General features: G+C 37.7%; 1 protein-coding gene and 1 long non-coding RNA gene across 3 annotated transcripts in view; one reads left to right on the forward strand and one right to left on the reverse strand.

Moving 5' to 3' along the window:
• LOC103098006 (uncharacterized) overlaps positions 1-21932 on the reverse strand; it is a 99442-nt gene that overhangs the window by 54430 nt on the left and 23080 nt on the right. The gene's annotated exons all lie outside the window — the stretch shown is intronic.
• Positions 21031-21932, forward strand: part of RALGPS2 (Ral GEF with PH domain and SH3 binding motif 2) — a 293091-nt gene continuing 292189 nt past the window's right edge. The window contains exon 1 of one of the 2 annotated variants that reach the window (XM_056814143.1): positions 21031-21128. The gene's annotated coding sequence lies outside the window, so the exon portion shown is untranslated. Of the gene's footprint in view, positions 21133-21932 lie in introns of both variants that reach the window. The other variant, XM_056814144.1, reaches the window with a different exon arrangement.

Genomic DNA, 21932 nt, shown 5'->3' on the forward strand with positions numbered 1-21932 from the left:
AGATATATAATCATTCAAAGAAATTTGATACAGGCTTACATGGATTGATGCAGAACCTAGAAAACAATACACAAAATGACTGCAAAAATGGAAATGGAAAGTACACTACAAAATAATTAGAAATAAATATTGTAAAATTACAAAGAAAAAGTTTCCTCCCAAAGAAGATATATGAGAAGATACCTATCTACCCCTACTGCTTTATAGAGGTTGAAGGTCTATGGTTGTGACACATTTCATATACTGTCAGTTTGTTCATTTTTAATATATTTGTTGGCTTTATAGATTTTTTTCTATTCTTCATCTGTTTTGTTTTTAAAAGGTTCTTTGTAATACGGAATGGATCTCTGGTAAGAAAGGGGAAAAGGGCATGGATAAATTTAGATGATGTAAAAATAAAAGTTATTACTATATTTAAATAATATTTTATTTTTCCTCAATTACAAGTAAAAACACTTTTTAATATTAATTTTGTAAAATCTTGTATTCCAAATTTTCTTTCTCCTATCCTCTTCCCTGAGATAGTAAGCAACCTGATATGGATTTTCCTTGTGCAATCAATATTAAAAAATAAAGATTTCAGCTTAATATCCCTAATAGAAAAAAAAATAATCCAGACTGTGATATGTAATTGAATGGAGAACATATGGAATTAGTCCATCAGCAGGTCTATCTTTGGAAAGATATCACAAATGGACAATGAAGGGGGATTTCTTCTGGGTAATCGTGGAGTTCTTTTAAGGACACCATATTTCTCCCTAAAACAAGCGCCACCATTTTCAACATTAATATTCTGACACTGTTGTTACATGACTACGATTTGTATATTGTGCCTCAGAAATTGAAGTCAAAAAGTAACCAAAGTATAATGGAGATATCCTCCTGGTGGATATGAATAAGATACCACATATTGTAAGGAAGCAAGTACGGAGAAGGTTTGATATAAAGCATGACTTCAGAAAAAAATGACTGGAAAAAAAGATGAGAGAAAGAAAAATCTAATGGGCCACCTATATCTTCCATTAGAATCCATATTTGCCAAGAGAATGAAAAGCAAGCTGCCAGCATGTCTGTGGTGAATTTATTGGAAGACAAGAAACACAAGAGTCTCTGAGAATGGACCCATGTGAATACCCTACAGTCTATATCACTGCAGGGAGTGGCTGCATCACTGAAACTACAGATACATTAGCATCTTGGAGTATTTAAAGTATTTATTTTCTAAAACTAGAGCACACAAATTGTTTGAATTGTGTGATGATATGATGGTGAAAGACAGGAACACGATAAATGTCGATTTGTTCTCATCTATTATTTGACCCTTAGTAGGTACAGATCAAAAATGTGCCACTGAATTTAAATATAAATTGACCTGCCATGTTGGCATTCTCCATTGATTCATTGATTAAGAACAACCATAAAGTGTGTATATGGTCTTCTTTCAAGAACTTCAGTCTATGTGGGGAAGAGCCCTTTGGCACTGAGATCCAGAAGTGATAGGCAGAAAAAAGCCTTGCTAGTCCGTTTCTATTAACCAGTCAATCACTGAATGCCTTAGGGTCTCTGATGTCATTTTCTGTGATTAAGATTAGGGTGTTAGTGCAGAACAAAGATGATCTCTTAGCCAAATAGCATGGCTTAGTGGAAAAGAGAGTTCAGAGAAATGAGGAAAATCTGACATGCCTCGGGCTTTTAGCTTTCCCATCCAGTTTCCAGTAAATTACTGTTTCTTTTCCTCTGGTTAACCAATGCTCCTCAGGGCTGTAACTAGTGTTTTTGTTTGTTTGTTTGCTTTTTAGGAGAGCTAAGGAACATAGTCCTAAAGCAAAGTAGTCCAGACCTAAATTAATGAGTCTTAGTGTAAGAGGAAAATAGAAACTTGAATAAAAATGGAAAGTATGACTCAGAGCAACATTACTCCTGGAATTACTGATTTCCTTGTAATGAAACAGGGAAGGAAGGGAACAGCCAATGAGAAGCTCTACGTTTGGCAAGAATTCCTCTTGGCTCAGAGATGATTTCAAACAATCTGAAAAGCTAGCATCCTCTTCTTCAGCAGAAAGGTGTTGCCGAAATTTGATCTAATCCATATCTGTCCCTCCAGTGGAGGACAAACCTTTCTCTCAAATAGGGCATTTGGATCACGTGCTTCCCCTTAGGGCATTCAGGGTGAACCCTGGTAAAATGTCACAATTGCTTCAGATTAAAAGCAAAGCACTTAATAACCCTTCCTAAAGCAGGAGCAGAAGGGAAACCATAGCAGAAATAATTGAATTGGGGACCATGGCTTGTCTGCCTTGTCCTTCTTCCTCCAAGGGGCTAATCTTTTGTTTATTGGAAATAGTGAAGAGAAATCAATCATTCTTCTTGGGCTCCCATTACCAGTGCACGCGTGTGCTCGCACGCACTCTCCCTCTCTCTCTCTCTCTCTCTCTCTCTCTCTCTCTCTCTCTCTCTCTCTCTCTCTCTCTCTCTCTCTCTCTCTCTCTCTCTCTCTCTCTCTCTCTCTCTCTCTCTCTCTCCTCTCTCTCTCTCTCTCTCTTTCTCTCTCTCTTCTCTCTCTCTCTCTCTCTCTCTCCCCTCCTCCTCTCTCTCTCTCTCTCTCTCTCTCTCTCTCTCTCTCTCTCTCTCTCTCTCTCTCTCTCTCTCTCTCTCCTCTCTCTCTCTCTCTCTCTCTCTCTCTCTCTCTCTCTCTCTCGCTCGCACGCACTCTCTCTCTCTCTCTCTCTCTCTCTCTCTCTCTCTCTCTCTCTCTCAATTTATTTCACCTTTCCCTTCCATTGAAACATTTCCTGTATTTCTCAGGGATGTGGGAGAATCTACTCTCTCTTTCAGAGTCTTTCCACAAACTTCATTACCCTGCAGGCGATTTGATTCAATGGCCCTGCTCGGTAACCTTCCTCCCCCACAGTATAAACTGCAGTCCAAACTATTGTCAACTTGCTCTTGATTAGCTCATTTTCCAAGGTATCTTCCCTTCCTGGAAAACCAGGTCGTACTCATTTATCTGGCCTTGGCCTTAAGCTCTTTCCCCATAAAGATCTTTTCTGCTTCCAAGGCTTTTACTTCCAAATCTATATAACCAGCTTAAATGCTGGTCCTAAAATGACTAATTCTGATTAAGAATTATTATTAAATAATTTTATTTAATAAGCATTATATAATTTTAAAATAATAATATTCACATGAGAATTCATTGTCAGTCTCAACTTCAGCATACCTCCAAAGAAACTTGTTATTTTCCCTTTCTGCTCCTGCCTCTTTCCCAAATGACCTCCCTCTGTTTCCCAATCTAGAAAACTTCAAATCATTTTGGATTCTTCCAGTGAATTAATCAGTAAACCAACAAGCATTTATTAAGCACCTTCTGAATACCAGACACTGTCCTGGGTATGAGGGATATGAAGAAAAAAAGTACCTTTGAGGAATTTTCATTCTGTTGGGGAATACAACATGCACAAATAGATACGAAATCATTACAAGATAATTTTTGGGCAGAAGGCACTAGCAGTCAGCGGATCAGAAAATGTTTCATATGGAAATTGCTTTTTAAATGAATTTTAAAGGAAACTAGAAATTCTGAGAGTAAGAGGCAAAAAAAGAAGTGCCATCCATGTATATGGCCAAGATAGAGAGAGAGGAGATGGATTCCATGGATGGAAAACAGGAAGGAAGTCACTTTGACTAGACCCCAGTGTGCAATAAGGGGAGTAATATGTAATAAAGATGGAAAAGTAAGCTCTAAAGGCTTTTCCTAGTGGTACTAGGGAGCCATGAGAGTTTATTGAGGACAGGAGTAACACTGTTAGATTTGTACTTTAAGATAATAATTTCGACAGTTGTGTGGAGGATGGATTCAAATGAGGAGAGCCAAGAGACAGGGAGAACAATTAAGAAGGTATTAGAATAAACCCAGGCAAGTGGCTATGAGGGTATCCTGAGAAGTCAAATGTATGACTCCATTCTTAGTGGTACTTGGATAAGGGGAGAGAAAGGGGTCAGGCTATATTTCAGATGACAGTACTTTTTCTCCTGCTGCCTTACAACACTGAGAAAGAATGAGAACTGACTCTCAGATCTCCTTGCCCAGCCTTCTTTCCCAACCAAATTTCCCTTGGTCTCTGTTGGGACCCTGACACTAATTGCTTGTCAATTCCTGACACTATCATTTCTCCATGGGCCTGACTGAGCTATGTTAGGAAAGACAAAAAGATAAAAAATTTCCCAACTTTTGTGCATTTCATTCTCTCAGATTTTCAAAGACAAAGCGAGACTATTTATATTGTACTATATTAAAAGGAAGAAGAGTCCAAGTCCTTCTATCTCATGCATGCCCGGGAAGACAGATATAGGGGGAGAGAAGGATTGAACCCCTTTCTGCATGTAGTTAACTACATTTAACATATACTTTAGGTTTAGGCTAAAAAATATGACATGGTTTCACAGATGTCAAATACTAATTCCTGGAGTTTTTTGTTTTATTTTATTTCCAAGTCAGATTTTCCTACATTATAAATCATCACTCCACATAGAGTATTCAATCCAGCAACTGGACACTAGGACTGTAGACCCAACTCTGCCATACACTAAGGGTGAATTTCCCTGGGCTTTAATACTCTCATATTTAAAATGATCCTAATGGGAAAAAGCATTAGACATGGAGTTAAGAGAGCTAGGTTTGAATCTTTCATCCAAATCTTATTAACTGTGTGATAGAGAGTTGGGGTAGGCTCTCTGCACTTGCACTTTTCTTTGGAAAATACTAAGAAATACTAAGGCTTAATGCCACCCATCTCAGAGTGGTGGGGAGTTCATTTAGTGAACTATCAAGCCCTTTGTAAAAATTCAGTCATTTCAGCTGGGTCTGACTCTTTGTAACCCCATTTGGGGTTTTCTTGGCTAAGATACTAGAGTAGTTTGTTTTTCCTTTTCTAGCTTATTTTATAAATGAGGAAACGGAGGCAAATAGGGCTAAATGACTTGCCCAGGGTCAAACAGCTAAGAAGTATGGAGGTTGGATTTGAATTCAGGTCCTCTTGACTCCAGGCCTGGAGTTCTATCCCCAACAAGTAAATTACTCTAACTGTCCTTTTCTGTGTGTGTGTGTTTGTGTTTTTAAGTTTAATTATTTAATTAATTGATTTAGAATTTTTTTCCATGGTTATATGATTCATGTTCTTTCCCTGCCGTCACTACCACCACCACCACCCCTGTAGCTAAGGAGCAATTGCACTGGGTTTTACATGTGTCGTTGTTCAAGACCTATTTCCATGTTGTTGATGTTTGCACTAGGCTGTTCATTTAGAGTCTACATCCCCAGGCATATCCCCATCGAACCATGTAATCAAGCAGTTGTTATTCTTCCGTGTTTTTACTCCCACGGTTTTCCTCTGAATGTAGATAGTGCTCTTTCTCATAAATCCCTCCGAGTTGTTCAGGGTCACTGTATTGCCACTAATGGGGAAGTCCATTACATTCAATTGTACCAAAGTGTATCAGTCTCTGTATATAATGTTCTCCTGGTTCTGCTCTGCATCACTTTCACTCTGCATCACTTCCTGTAGGTTGTTCCAGTTCACTTAGAATTCCTCCAGTTTTTTATTCCTTTGAGCACAATAATATACCATCACCAACATATACCATAATTTGTTCAGTCATTCCCCAATGGAAGGGCATCGCCTCATTTTCCAATTTTTTGGCACCACAAAGAGTGCATATTAGCCAGAATTTCTGAAAGGAACACATTTCTAAGGACAAAAAAAAAGGCAAAAAGCAGCTGACTGAGATATGGAACCCAGATATAGAAATATATAATAATTAATTGATTGAGGCCTTTTTCTGTTTTTTAGTTATCTTGGCAAAGCTCTAGGTAGAACTATCTTCTTATAATTCTTAAAAACAAGATTAATTTGGGAAATTCATTCATTTCATATTACTAAGCCTCAGTTTTCCTCATTTTGTAAAAATAAAGGAATCAGACTAGATGATCTTTAAGACTTCTCTGAGCTTTAAATAAAATGATGTTAACAACTTAGTAATAAAAATAGCTAACATTCATGTAGTTCTTTAAGATTTGAAAAGCACTTTACAAATATCTCATTTAGGACAATTTAAAACTATGCCCAACAAGCTATAAAACTGCATACCCTTTGATCCAATAATACCACTACTTGGTCTATATCCAAAGAGATTTTAAAAGGGGGGGAGGGGGAGACCTACTTGTACAAAAATATTTATAGCTGCTCTTTTTGTGGTGGCAAAGAATTGGAAATTGAAGGGATGTCCATCTATTGGGGAATGACTGAGCAATTATGGCATATGTTGGTGATGGAACATTATTGTGCTATAAAAAATGAAGAACAGAATGATTTCAGGAAAAGCTGGAAAGATGTACATGAACTGATGCAAAATGAAATAAGTAGAACCAGGAGAATATTGTACATAGTAACAACAGTATGATATGATGATCAACTGTGAAAGATTTAGCTAATCTCAGCAGTACAATGATCCAAGATAATTCTGAAAGATTTCTGACAAAGAATGTGATCAGCTTCCAAAGAAAGAACTGTTGCTCTGAGAATGCAGTTCAAAGCATGTTATTTTTCACTTTAATTTATTCATGCTTTTATTTGGGGGGCAAATTCTCTGCTTATGTCATGTCTGTCCCTAGTTGCATATATTCTCTGCATGTGTGCCCTCCTTCATTGTTGGTATGGTAACCTATGGGAGAATGTGGGCCATGTGTCCATGTTTTTCACAGCATGTTATAGCAAATAGCATGTTATAATGGAAGTTGGGATATTTGTATATTCATCTTGCCTCTGATGTTTTAACTGTGAAATCAGGCAGTGTCACCTAATAGCTTTAAAACTCACTTTGCTCATCTATAAAATGGGGATAATAATACTCCTGGTATGGATCTCATAGATTTATTGTGGGGTTCAAATGAGATAAAATATATAAGGCACTCTGTAAATTTAAAATACTATGCAAACATTGGTTGTCATCAAAATTGTCACAATTCACTATGTTGTTTATGTTTTTGAACTAACACGTGCTATGGTTGGTTTGTAACAGTAAACACACCAGTGGGGGCTTATTACCTATCTATTTTTTTAATTTGGGTACTGACTCACAGAGGTAACTTGGGGGTGAAGGAAGTCAATGTATGCTAAGAGCCAAGAATTTCATAAGAAAAAATAAACTAATTATAGTTTCCATTCTTGCAAAGACTGAAACATAGAATGTTATTATCTCAATGTGTGGTGAATCAGTTTGAAATTGAGCATTTCCTGGGACCGACTAACATTTTTAATGCTTTTGTCAATCACTATCCTTTCACAAACACCATAGGGTAAGCAACAATATTACTTTCTCCCAATTTTACAGATAAGGAAACAGGTTGGACAAGACTAAGTGATTTACCCCAGGTATTATATAGTCAGTAGCAGACCTGGGATATAAACCCAGATCTGCTCTTTCCAAATACACTATTTTTTTTAAACTGGTTCATACAGCACCCAGTCTGATGGATGAATAAATTCTCATGACAACAGACTGCTAGAAGAGTTCTGAAATTGACAGACCACTGCCACTTCCTCTTCCCCCCTGAAAAAGTACAACTTATTCCACAGGTCACTGGGCAAATGGCCAATAGGCTCTTCTCCACTCTTCATTTTCCCTTATGATTAACCAGCTGTATTCAGCTGGCCTCGATTGTGCTTACTTTCCAGCAACTTAAATAGCCATTTGTGGCATTTCCATTTGGTATGCACATATGTTTGTGCTATCATTTATTTACTTAAAGTGCTCACTTCAGTGGGGGTGGCCTTTGCAGATAAATATTTGCTTTGAGGATGCCTCAGGAGACAGTCATCCTGCTTGCCTGCTTCTATAACTGACAGGACAACAATCCCTATGTATAATACGATTCCCTTTGGAAGGAAGAACTTCAGAAAGGCAGTATCAAAAAGAAGCAATCTTAGGAGGCATTTTCCTTTGGATCGCATTGCCCCAAATTCTGTCCAGTGAAATACATTAACAGGAAAAAAGAAAACTAACAATAAAAAGACTACACTGACCTAGAAGACAATAACTTTAGGGAGAAGCAGATGGAGTGAGGCAAAAGCATACACCAACTTGAGCTGCAGAGTTGCTTTGGGAGGATTTTCTTTTCCTCCAGGAGCAGAAAAATAAACTTTTGGCTGATTGTGTTTTTCCTCCCCTATTATTTCTATTTTTTTAAACCCTTACCTTCCACCTTAGAATCAATACTGTATATTGGGTCCAAGGCAGACGAGTGGTAAGGGCTAGGACTAATGGGGGTTAAGTGACTTGCCCAGGGTCACACAGCTAGGAAGTGTCGGAGTCCATATTTGAACCCAGGACCTCCAAGCCTGGCTCCAAGCCAGGATCTCCAAGCCTGGCTCTCTATCCACTGAGCTACCCAGCTGACCCCCTCCCTATCTTTCTAGAATGATTCAGATGTGGTCTGTGTCAAACATCTGTAGTTTTAAGCAACTTGCTATCATCTAAACTCATTCACTCAAAAAAGATGTCTGAAAAGTCTTTGGGCAGATTTTTGGGGCGCTTTGTATTTTGGACCATCTCTAATTACTAGCCAGGTTTTATTGTTGAACTGAAAACTCTCTGTAATGACTATAATGATGGCTTTTGTTGGAGGCAGATATAATGGTAGCATCCCATAAGTTCAGGTTTAATTTTGGTGTTAAATGGGGTATTCATAATCCATTAAACAGTTAACAAAAGGAGATTTACTTGGTTCTAACACAGAAAGGGTACCAGCAAGGAAGCAAGGGTCTTATTTGGCTCCTCTAGACAACCCACCCTCCCATCTCCATAAAGACAGTTAGGTGGCCCAGAGGATAGAATGATAGACCTGAAGCCAGGAAGACTTGAGTCCAAATCTATCCTCAGATACTTACTAGCTGTGTGACCCTGGACAAGTCACTTAACCTCTAGTTACCTCAGTTTCCCCAACTATAAAATAAAGATAATAAGATTACCCATCTCTCATGGTTATTATAAGGATCAAAGGAAATCTTTTTAAAGTTCTTAGCACCAGGTCTAGTACACAATAGGTGCCTAGTAAATGCTTGTCATCTTCTCTTCCCCTTTCTTATGGAAATGCATCTGGAAAGCAAGGCAGGGTTTGTTGACTTGAATCATCTTCAAATATCCATCAAGTTGGAGAAGCATTGACTCCATATAGGTGTGATTTGTTATGCCCTTAGGAGACCAGAAAATGATGTGAAGGGTCCCAAGAATAGCTTTGTTGCTTTTGAGGGAAAATTAACTTTATTCTGGGGAAAAGGGGTAGGGGACCATGGTCCTTTCACAGCCTTGTCTTTGTGTACTTTATGGTTTTTCTGAGACACTATCTTTCCCCTGGTCAGTGGGAAAGGAATTTATATATCAGGTGATTACATAGCAATACAGCTAGAAGCAGAGCTGAGGTGGCTTAGTGGTCCCAGAGCTGGCCTCAAAGTCAAAGAAGAACTGGGTTCAAATCCTGCTACTGGCTTAGGATAGCTAAGTGGTATTATAGTGTATAGAATGCCAAGCCTAGAGTCAGGAAGACTCATCTTTCTAAGTTAAAATCCAGCCTCAAACACTAACTATGTGAGCCTGGGCAAGTCACTTAACCTGTTTGCCTCAGTGTTCTCATTTACAAAATGTGCTGGAGAAGGAATGGCAAATCACTCCTGTATCTTTGCCAAGAAAACCCAAATGAGGTCACTGAAATGACTAAACATCAACAGGCTGATTTCTACTGGCTGTGAAGCCCAGGAAAATCATTGAATGACCCTAGGCAAGTTTCTGAGATCACAAATTGTGGAACAGTTGCTGATCCACACTGATGAGAAAGGATTCCTCACTGGGGGCTGCCACATCAATCAATGCACTGGTCCAAAGCAAAGTGGGGGAAATGGATGGAGAATTAAAGATCTGCTTGAAGCGGAGAGGCTTCCTGTTTGGCCAAAAGAGAGCCTGAGATTCTAGAACAGACCAGTGACTTCAGTGCAGATTATCCCAGGAGACAAATCCCAGTTGTGTGAAATTTGGAGAGGAGTGAATCTTTCAGTAAAAGATTTCATCAGAGAGCCTCAGTGTTGGAAGGGGCCCCATCTAGTTCATCGTACACTTAGTCCATTGCATACATCGTAGAGACTGGCTTTAAAAGACTGTCTGCCCTTTGATCCAGCCATAGCACTACTGGGTTTGTACCCCAAAGAGATAATAAGGAAAAATGCTTGTACAAAAATATTCTTAGCTGTGATTTTTATGGTGTCAAAAAATTGGAATATGAGGGGATGCCTTTCAATTGGGGAATGGCTGAACAAATTGTCATATCTGTTGGTGATGGAATATTATTGTGCTCAAAGGAATAATGAACTGGAGAAATTCCATGGGAACTGGAAAGACCTCCAAGAACTGATGCAGAGTGAAATGAGCAGAAGCAGGAGAGCACTGCACACTGAAAGTGAAACACTGTGGAAATATCCATTGTAATGGACTTTACTACTAGCAGCAATACAATAATCCAGGACATTCCTGAAGGATTTAGGAGAAAGAATGCAATCCACATTGAGAGAAAGAACTGTGGCTATAGAAATGCAAAAGAAAAACTTATCACTTATCATTTATTTATATGGATATATGACTTGGAGTTTCAGCTCTTTGATAAAAATGAATAATATGGAAATAGGTATCAAGTGATAACATTTGTACAACCCAGTGGAATTGCTTATCAGCTCTGGGAGGGGGGAGGGAAGAAGAGAGGGAAAGAAAATAAAGCATGCAAACATGGAAAAATATTTTTAAAAATTAAATTAAAATTAAAAATAATTTTTAAAAAATCAGCCTTTGCTTAAAGAAAACCCTAGTGAAGGAAACCCCATAAAGCCTTAAAACAATTCATTTGTCCGTTGTATGTCTGTTATTGCCATCAGACTTTACCTTACGTCAAACCTAAATCTGCCTTCTGAATCCTTCACCCATTGCTACTTAGTTCTATCCTCTGGAACCAGGCAAGACAGGCTAAATTCCTTCCATATGATAGACAGCCTTTAGAATACTTGGAGGTAGCAATCACATCCCCTTTAGATCCTTCCTTCTTCAGGCTAACCACTCCCAGTTTCTTCAAATGGTTTGAATATGGTGTGAGATCAAGGTCTTTACATTTGGGTGATCTCTGTATGCTCTCCATTTTATCCACATCTTTTCTAAAATGTGACTTCTAGAACTTAATATGATATTCTAGATGTAATCTGACCAGGGCAGAGTATATATAATAGAGCTAATGCTTCCATGGTCCTGGATATTGCTCTTCTTTGAATGCATGAGATCACATGAGGTTTTTAGGCTGCCACATCACACTGTTGGCTTACTGAATATGTGATACATTAAGACCCCCTGTATCTTTTTCTGGCAAACTGTTAAACAGCTGTTATATAGCTTTCCCCAGCATGTACTTGTGAAATTTACTTTTTTAGCCCAAGTTAAAAGACTTCACATTTATCACTATAAAATGTCATCCTAACTCTACTTAAGGCAGCCAGGTGGTCTAGGGATAAGGTACCAGACTAGGGATCAGGAAGACAGTTCTTCCTGAGTTCAAATCTGAACTCAGACACTTATTACCTATGTGACCCTGGACAAGTCACTTAACCCTGTTTGTTTCAGTTTCCTCATCTGTAAAATGAGCTGGAAAAGAAAATGACAAACCACTCCAGTATCTCTGCCAAGTGGAGTCACAAAGAATTGGACATGACTGAAATGACTAAACAACATCAACAAACTATACTCAAGTTTGTCTATTTGTTTTGGATCCTGACCCTGTCATCTAACATGGGAGCTGTCATTACTGCCTTTGTGTGATCAACATAATTTATCAAGTATTCTCTGTGTCTACCCAAGGCATTGATAAAGCAAGCAAACAAACAAACAAACAAAAAAGCATTAAATAGCTCAGACTAAACACAGATTCCTGGGACATTCTACTGGATACCTCCTTCCCCGGTGATCTGGATCATTAACGACTACACTTCATATGTCATCATTTGACCAGTCTTAACAGTACTGTCAATAAGCTAACTCACATGTAAGCCTGGAAAAGTAGGCGTCATTCTGTCAATTTTTTTTGCTAAAAGCCAGGGGAGTTAGTTTTGCTGTTCCACCAGTTTCGTAATCCTGCCTGAAAAAGGAAAGTCGTGTTTATCTGGAGTGACCTGTTCTCCATCACGTCCCTCATTCTGACATTGCATTTCTATCTATGCCACCTAAGATTGTCTTCATTTTTTTTTTACTACTGGCCACCCTGAAAACTTATATTAAGCTTGTGGTCAGCTAATCTGCCTCCCCTTCCACCAGATCTTCTTCACACGAAATGCCCTCCAACTAGGATTGGGCAAGGGGACTTCTAAGGGCTCTTTAAACCCTGCCATTTTGGTTCCTTCAAAGTTGTATTCAAGATCCACCTCCTCTATGGAAACTACCCTGTTAGCTCTGATTCCCAGGGATCTCTCTCTTCCTTGAACTCTTTTTAACCTCATAGTCAGCAGCAGGGCCACATCATTTAGCACTGGAGTATGTACTGTTTTGTAATATTCTCTAATTGTCACAGTCTTTTCTCTCCAACTGAAGAGAGTTTAAACTCTTCATTTAAAAGAGCAAGAATGTGTATCTTCTAATTTTCTTATACCTCCCACAAAAGGGGGGAGAAGGGATGCACATAGAGGTATGCTAGGTGCTAGGAAAAACTGGTTCTCAAAAAAAAAGGACATAGTAATAATAGCTAGCATTTATATAGCACCTATTCAGTGCCAAGCAGTTGACAAATCTCATTTGATTCTCACAACAATTATATGAGGTAGGTCATTTTAATGCCCTTATTTTATAGTTAAGGAAACTGAGGCAAGTAGGGGTTAAGGTTAAGTGACTTGCCCAAGGTGATGCAGTGAGTGAGTGTCTGAGACTGGACTTGAACTCAGGTTTTCTCAGGTCCAGTGCTCTATCCAAGGGCAGGACACACTTTGATATTTAATATTCAATTATTTATGTTTTCTCCCTCATTTTCTTAAGTCAAGACAATCAATAAAGTAGTAAATAAAGCCTTGGTTGGTAGCATTTGTCATCCCCAAGGTCTAAATGCTCACTCTTAAAATTGAACAATCTGCTTGCCAGCTGGTTAAAGTTGCCTCCAATACACCACTGAGTGAGTATACAGTAAACACAGTTAGACCCCAATTAGGGTAAATGGTCACATTATAGAAATTCACACTGAATATTTCTATTAGGCTGGAACTAATGATTATATTCTGCAAAACTATGATGTCAAATAGAGTGATTTTGAATACATGAGGCCATTTCATAGACTCAATAAATAATCATTATTTTGTATTTTAAACTCTTACCTTCTGTCTTAGAATCAATACAAATATTTGTTCTGAGGCAGAAGAGAGATAAGGGACAGGTAGTTTGGGTTAAGTGACTTGCCCAGAGTCACACAGCTAGTAAATGTCTGAGGCTGTACTTGAACTCAGGTCCTCCCAATTCTAGGTCAGGAACTCTATTCCCTGAGCCATATTGCTGTCCCTTGATAAATTATAGATTATGAATTATTGATCATCAACTTCCTGACCATTTTCTTGAAGAAGTAATATTCTTACTACTTCTTTCTTGAAGTAATATTCTTACTACTTCTTTCTTGGAGTAATATTCTTACTACTTCTTTCTTGAAGTAATACTCTTACTACTTTTTCCTTGGAGTAATATTCTTACTACTTCTTTCTTGGAGTAATAGTCTTACTACTTTTTTCTTGGAGTAATATTCTCATTACTTTGTTCTTGAAGTAATACTCTTACTACTTCTTTCTTGAAGGAATAGTCTTACTACTTTTTTCTTGGAGTAATATTCTTACTACTTCTTTCTTGAAGTAATAGTCTTACTACTTTTTTCTTGGAGTAATATTCTCACTACTTTTTTCTTGAAGTAATATTCTTACTACTTCTTTCTTGAAGTAATAGTCTTACTACTTTTTTCTTGGAGTAATATTCTCATTACTTTTTTCTTGAAGTAATATTCTTACTACTTCTTTCTTGAAGTAATAATCTTACTACTTTTTTCTTGGAGTAATATTCTCATTACTTTTTTCTTGAAGTAATATTCTTACTACTTCTTTCTTGAAGGAATAGTCTTACTACTTTTTTCTTGGAGTAATATTCTTACTACTTCTTTCTTGAAGGAATATTCTTACTACTACTTTCTTGAAGTAAGAATATTTTAAAGCTGGGAACAGCTAGGTAGCTCAGTGGATTGAAAGCTTAGAGATGAGAGGTCCTGGTTCAAATCTGACCTCAGATGCTTCCTAGATATGTAACCCTGGGTAAGTCACTTAAACCCTTACCCCTATTCTGCCCAGGGAGAAATAAGACAAATACACAATGACAAGATAGATTTTGAAAGGGCAGAAAAGAGACAGGAAGGACTATGGTGTAGGCTCTAGTGTCCCTCAACAGAGACCCCACTCTCAAAAAGTAAAATGAGCATAACCAAGAAAACATGATATACAGCAATAAAAATATCATTTGAAGAATGAGTTGTGTGTGTCCACCTTCAGATAAAGAACTGATAAATAGAAATAAGTAAGACATAGTATTGTACATACATATATTACAATAATGCCTTGGTTTTTGTTGACATCAATTATAAGTCAGTTTTGGTTTTTGATTTTTTTTATGTGAAAAATTCATCTCCTTTTTGGTTGGTTGCCTTGGATTTCATCAGTGTCCCCACTTGACCTTGATTCTAATTTTGTGAAAACAAAGGGCGACCCTACTTGTTCTCCTATTCAGTGTAAGCAATATATGTTTTGAGAAGCAAATAAATCCATTCATCCATACAGAGATCAAACACAAATCAGATAAAGAATATGGAGGAGAATATATATCTGATTATACAAAATGAATGAGCTCTCTTATTGGGAAATTCTCCCATAGCATCTCAGCTGAGAAGAGGGACATAATCAAGGTAATAACTCCTCTACATGTCAGCTTCTTCCCAAAGTCTTTCCAGATAATGCCTTGCTACCTAAGGTCCTTATGGAGGGGGATTCTCATTCCAAACAATGACCTCTCTCTCTCTTCCTCACTGTCTTCCATATGCCAAGAAGAGTCTTCAGAAAGAAGTAAATATCATGTTAAATGTTCATTTATTCTTTACATTAGTCTTTATAGTATTTTCTTATTGTTTTTAGTATTAAACACTATTTCCTATAAAATTTGTCTTTGGTATGTATTTTGGAGTGTCTAGAATGAATTAATTGGATTTATGTTGATTCATATGGAAATAATTGCCTCGGTTTTTGTTGGTTTGGGATTTCACTGATTATTGTCCGACTGATTATCGAAAAAAAAAAAACTAAGGTATCACTGTATTTTGGTAAAATGATATCTTCTCTAATGATGAGAAGGGATGGATGGAGGGAGTTACCTGGGTATAAACAAATAAATAAATATAAATTTTAATAAAAGAAAGATTATGAAATAAGCTTAGCTGACTGAATGCAATTCTTGGGCTTAACCTATAAAGTATTTCATCCTTGCACAAATCCACTACAAGCTCTGGAGTCTATTGACCCGCACAAAACCCTGGGAATACATATTCACTACATGTGCTTCTTCTGGCCTTCCCCAAGAAGTCAGCAGCTCTGAGCATCTACATATTATTCCAATCCAAGCTACATATCTCCACTGGGCTGGAACCAATGACCATATTTCCCATAATAATAACTTCAGCTACAGTAGTGTCGATAGGAATACAAATGACCACTTCATAGGATTCATTATTCCCTTTAATTCAGACCTAGCTTTATAAGAAAGATTCAGGAGTAAAAGATGCAGGTACCATCAGTCAAACATCAACAAGCATTTTATTTATTAAAGTCCTTACATTGTTTTGGCTACTGGGTTAAGCACTGGAGATATGAAGAAAGTGAAAATAATCCCTGTACTCCAGGAGCTCACATTCTAATAGAGCAGACAAGAAGTAAACAGGTACATACAAGGTATGGATTAAATGATCTTAGAGGGATTCTAACCTGTAAAATAGAGATATAAAATGGAGAAAGCAATTTCTGTAGCCCTTATTTTATAGTCGTGTTGTGAGATTCACAATGAGAAATAGTATGGGAGCAGCTACATTGCTTAGTGGATAGAGAGCCAGGTCTGGAGACAGGAGGTCCTTGTGATCCTGGGCAAGTCACTTAACCCCCATTGCCTAGCCCTTTTTGCTCTTCTATCATGGAACAAATTCCTAGTATTGATTCTAAGACAGAAGGTAAGGGTATAAAAAAATAAATGTGGCAAGGTATGTAAAACTGAAAGTATTATGTAAATGTTAGCTTTGACTATTAGGTAAGGTAGTGAGACTGGATGACTAAGATTAAGAAACCTGGATAATGGGATATATATTCCATTGGCACATCCCCTTGAAAGAGTATTTAGAGGATTAATATCAATCAGTGAATTGATCAATAAACATTCATTAGGCTCCCATAATGTGCTGTGCTAAGCAAGGAGTTTTCTTCCCCAGAATTCCAATAGAGACGAAATTTTGTTGTTTTTTGGTGTTGGGTTTTTTTTGTTTGTTTGGTTTTGTTTTTTTTGTGTTTTTATTTTTTTTGTCTCCAAGAGATAGCCTTCCTCCTTAACTGAAGGAGTTGAGCTTTGGTGTCAACAAAATGGCAGCAGCAACAATACACTGATAATTCTATATGTGCCGTGGTCAAAGGAAGAAGAGAGAGAGAAAAGGGCAATCAGAGAAGCTTAGCAGGGTTGTGGCAAAGTTTTCTTTGGACAAGAGTGACTTAAACATATTTACAAACAGAATAGAAGGGGAGAAGACAAAGGAAAACATTGAATAATATAGCAAAGTAGGACTCCTCAACCGGGATTGAGAAGACCTGAGTTCTAATGAACCTGGTGTCAGGAAGATCTGAATTCAAATTTGGTCTCTAACATTTGCTAGTTGTGTGACTCTGAATAAGTCACTTATTAATAATATTATATGTATTATTATTTATTACATATGATATAGTTTTATTATATAATATAATAAAATCATATATCATATTTTACTTATACTTTATTTTAATTATTTATTTTTATGTTATATTGATTTATTTGTTATGATTATATAATATTATACATATAATGGAAACAGTGAGCTGAAAATCTAATGTGAATAATTTTGTTCAATGACTGCAGAACCTGGAAAGGCTATTGCTGCTATTGATGCCTAGCAAATTGCTATTGGTTATCTTTTTATATAAATATATATATATATATATATATAAATTTGAATTTTTGGAAACTTTTAGCTGTAATATCAACTTTGGAAAAAGCATCCCACTTGTACTGTGTTGAGTTGGCATTGTACAGAAACTTTTACATTGTACAGAAATTAACAGCCATATTGGTCTAGAAAGGTTAACCATTAATCTTTTTTTTCCATTTGCACATGGGTAACACGCTGTATTAAATATATAATGTCTTATTTACATGGGTTTGACTACAGAAACTAATAAAATATTCTCTAAATAATAAAAATACATATGATATTATATAATAATAATGTAAATAATAAAACTTCACTGTGACTCAATTTCTTCAGCTGTAAAATGGGGATAATAATAGCAGCATCTACCTGGCAGGGTTGTTGTGAGGTTCAAGCGAGATGATGATTGTGACAGAATTAGCAAAGCAGCCAGTACATAGTAGGTACTAGATAAATGCCTATTCCCTCCCTCTAAGCTCTGTAAATGACTAGCTATACAACCTTGGGCAAGTAAGTTAACCTTTCTGAACCCCAGTTTGCTCATCTGTAAAATGAATGGGTTGGACTATGTGACATTCTTAGTCCCTTCTAATGATTTTAACAGTAGAGGAGATCATAGATCAAACAAGAGCCCAGTGGAGACGCAAGGGGAATATGATCAAGGACAGAGATAGCTGGGTTAGCCTTGGGAAGCTGGAGGCTCCGGCAGGGAGGAATGACACAGACTTTGTGATTCATGTTCTTTCTGATGTCAGAATGTTGAATTTCTCGGGCCACTGCGATCTCTCCTTTGTTCTTTCGTGTCCCAGAGTGTGATTTTCAAGGGAGTGGGGGTTGGGGAGGTGTTTTCTACCCTTCCGAAACCGCAGTAAAGTGTTGTGGGCTGCAGAGGAGCCAGCTGTTCTCTAGGAGATGACAATATCTAATCCCAAGTAATTTTTAAAAATATAACTTAAATTCCCGTTCCCCTCTTGTTGAGATGTTTCACCAGGGCGAGTGTTTTCCCACTTTACAAACGTCTTTAAAATGTGCTGTGGAAAGCAGCTCTCCATGCCAACCGGCACGGAGTTGCTTTTGAGGTGAGAAGTCTGCTTATTTGAGAAGAGAAAAGCAACATTTCACACCACCGAATGAAAAAGCACAGGGGCCTCAAAACCAGCAGAAGTCATTATTGTCTGTCAGTTTGTTTCATTGTTAAGCACCTGGAAGCAGACACTTTGTGAAAAATGGCAAAGCCCTACCCCAAAACGTTCTTCAGAAAATCGGTGCCGTTATTCATTGTTGTCCAAAAGATAGAAACCTCATTTGGGCTGTATTATGGGGGAGGTGGGAAACCAAATGGACTCGCGGCGGATTTTCTTACAGTCTCAAATGGGAGTATCTGGGAGGAGGAAATGGAAACTGAGCTTCTGTGACAGGCTGGGACTCAAGGAAGACTTTCTCCAACAGCTGCTGCCTTATTCCCCAGCTGTATGAAATGGCTTTAGGATAGGTAGCCTTCGTAAAAGGTTTGAGAAACCATGAGGGACGGCTAGTGATTATCAAAGGGCAACGCAACTGGAACTTTGCCCCAGTGGAGTGATTTCAGAGGGCAAGCACTGATAGATAGCCCTTGTCCTCCTGCAACATGGCAGACACGACAGTTAGTTAACAAGAAGAATTAGTACCAAAAAAAAAAAAAAGCGCCCAGATGGCTTGTTGGGGTAAGCTTTTGCTAGGCTTCATCCTGATCACTGTCTCCCAACACAATAGAGAGCGGATTTCGTGCCAAGTTGTGAAATTTTCCCCAGGCACAAAAATTCCTAGTTATAACCCTGATGGTTGCTAATTCTTCTTATCCTGAAAGTGCAAAGTCTTAGGGTCCTTGGCCAGGGACTAGGATTTATATAGCTAAGTTTACAAAGTGATTTACATATATCGTGCTGTTCAATTCTCCTTTGAAGTAGGAGCTTTTATTATCTCCATTTTATGAATGCAGAAACTGAGGCTGAGAGATTAAAGGATTACATAGTTGCACATTTCAGACAGGATTCAAACTCAGGTCACCCTGACTCCTGGGCCAACACTTTATCTGCTGTACCATTGCCACCTATATGAGAGAGACAGAGAGACAGAGACAGAGAGAGACAGAGACAGAGAGAGACATAGACAGAGAGAGACATAGACAGATAGAGAGGGACATAGAGAATGAAAGAGAGAGAGGCAGAGAAAGAGACAGAATGAGAGAGGCAGAGAGAGAGAAAATGAGAATGAGAGAGAATGATGAGAGAATGATGAGAGAATGAGAGAGAGAATGAGAGAGAGAATGAGGGAGAGAGAGATGTACATAGAGATATATACACATATATGTGTATATGTAGCATATAGATAGAAATAAAAATGGAGATTTAGAGATAAATATATGTATGTATATGTATATATAGATAAAGATTGATATATAGATACAGATATACATGTATGTGTTCATATGTATATAGATAAAAATAATATATTTAAATTTGTTATAAAGATATTTTATTTTTACCTATTATGTATAATAACAAATATTCACATAAAGTTTTCCAAAGTTATAGGATCCAAACTGTCTCCCTTCTTCCCTTCCCTCCCCCTCCTGGAGCTGGCAAGCAATTCAGTCTGGGTTATATATGTATTATCATGCAAAACATATTTCTATATTGTTCATTTTTGTAAGAGGATAATCAAATAAAACCCAAACTCCAATGCAAAATTCCAAATAAACTAAAGTGAAAAATCATGCATTTTGATTTTCATCCTGACTCCAACAGTTCTTCCTCTGGAGGTATAGAGTTTTCTTTGTCATAAGTTCCTCAAAATTGTCCTGGATCATTTTATTGCTGAGAGAAGCTAAGGCTATCACACTTGATCATTCTACATGCTGTCACTGTGTACAATGTTCTGCTGGTTCTGCTTGTTTCATTGCATCAGTTCATGGAGGTCTTTCCAGCTCTTTCTGAAATAATCCTGTTCATCAATCCTTATAGCACAATAGTATTCCATCACCATCATGAACTACAATTTGTTCGGTCATTCCCCAAGTGATGGACATCCCTCCAATTTCCAATTCTTTGCCACCACAAATAGCAGCTGTAAATATTTTTTACAAGTACAAGAATTTTTATAGCCCCCTCCCCCTTTTTAAATCGCTTTGGGATACAGACCTAGTAGTGGTATTACTGGATCAAAAGTTATGCATTGTTTAGGGCATGGTTCTAAATTGACCTCCAGAATGGTTGGATCAGTTCACAATTCTATCAGCAATGCATTAGTGTCCCAATATTGCCATATACCCTTATTTAAAAAAATTTTTTTTAAATCTTTCTTTCTGTCTTAGTATCAATTTTCATAGAAATGTGGTAAGGGCTAGGCAATAGGGGTTAAGTGACTTGCCCAGGGTCACATAGCTAGGAAGTGTATGAGACCACATTTGAATCCAGAACCTCTTGACTCCTAGCCGGACACTCTATCCATTGTGCTACCAAGCTGCCTCCCAGCTGCCTATGTTGTACAAAATATAATATTATTACTACATGCAAATTTATTGCTTTAATCTAAATTGTTGAGTACAAATTCATTTTGTTCTTAGAATCAACCACAGTTATTATGGCAGCCTCACCAAATAACTAAATGGTAGTTTGCATGTCTCTATATAGGGCAAGTTATTGAGGAGGCCATGTGGTTCAACAGAAAGAGCTCCAGACTTGGAATGAGAAGACTGGACTTTCAGCACTTAGACAGTGCCTAGCTCATAGTAGGTACTTAATAAATATTTGTTGATTGATTTCTAGAATAAGGGGCTCTGCCAGCAATACGACCTAACATATCAGGTCTCTCTCTTTTCTTTAAACCTTTACATTCTGTCTTAGTAACAATTCTAAGTCAGAAGGGCAAGGGCTAAGTACATGAGGGTTAAGTGACTTTCCCAGGGTCACACAGCTAGGAAGCATTTGCAGCCAGAGTTGAGCACTAGGTCCTTCTGAATCCAGGCTAAGCACTGTGTCCACTGAGCCACCTAGCTGCCCCCTGCTTCCTTTCTTTGAAACACAGTTTCCTCACGTGTGAAAGGACAAGGATGGCATAGGTGATCTCTCAATCACTTCTAAATTGCATGGTAGAAATAGAATGCTTTCTCTGAAGATTAAGGGATAAGGGCAGCAAGCGAAGCTATGATTTCAGCAACCTTTGATTTCCTACATGTCGTGATCCACCAGTGAAAAAACTCTTTCTACCAATGTAGGCTGGTATCTCTGCTGCAACTTCTCATCTTAGAAAATTGTCTAGAGAGAGCCTGAGAGGTGTATTGATTAGCCCAGGGTCACATGGCTAGCATGTGTCAGAGAGAGGACATGAACCCAAGTCTTCCAGGCTCTGAGGCTGTTTCTCTGACTAATGAAAACCCACCACTCAATTCATTATAGCTACTGAATATTAAATTATAGTGATTATTCCAAAACAAGAAGAAATGGAGGAAATGCAATAGAAACAATTCCCAATGCCATTGGGACATTCCAAAGGACAAAGAATAAGAAAACAAATGTGAACCATTGCCCTTTAG

Source organism: Monodelphis domestica, chromosome 2 (genome assembly GCF_027887165.1).
Source record: "Monodelphis domestica isolate mMonDom1 chromosome 2, mMonDom1.pri, whole genome shotgun sequence".
NCBI classification, from domain to species: Eukaryota; Metazoa; Chordata; class Mammalia; order Didelphimorphia; family Didelphidae; genus Monodelphis; species Monodelphis domestica.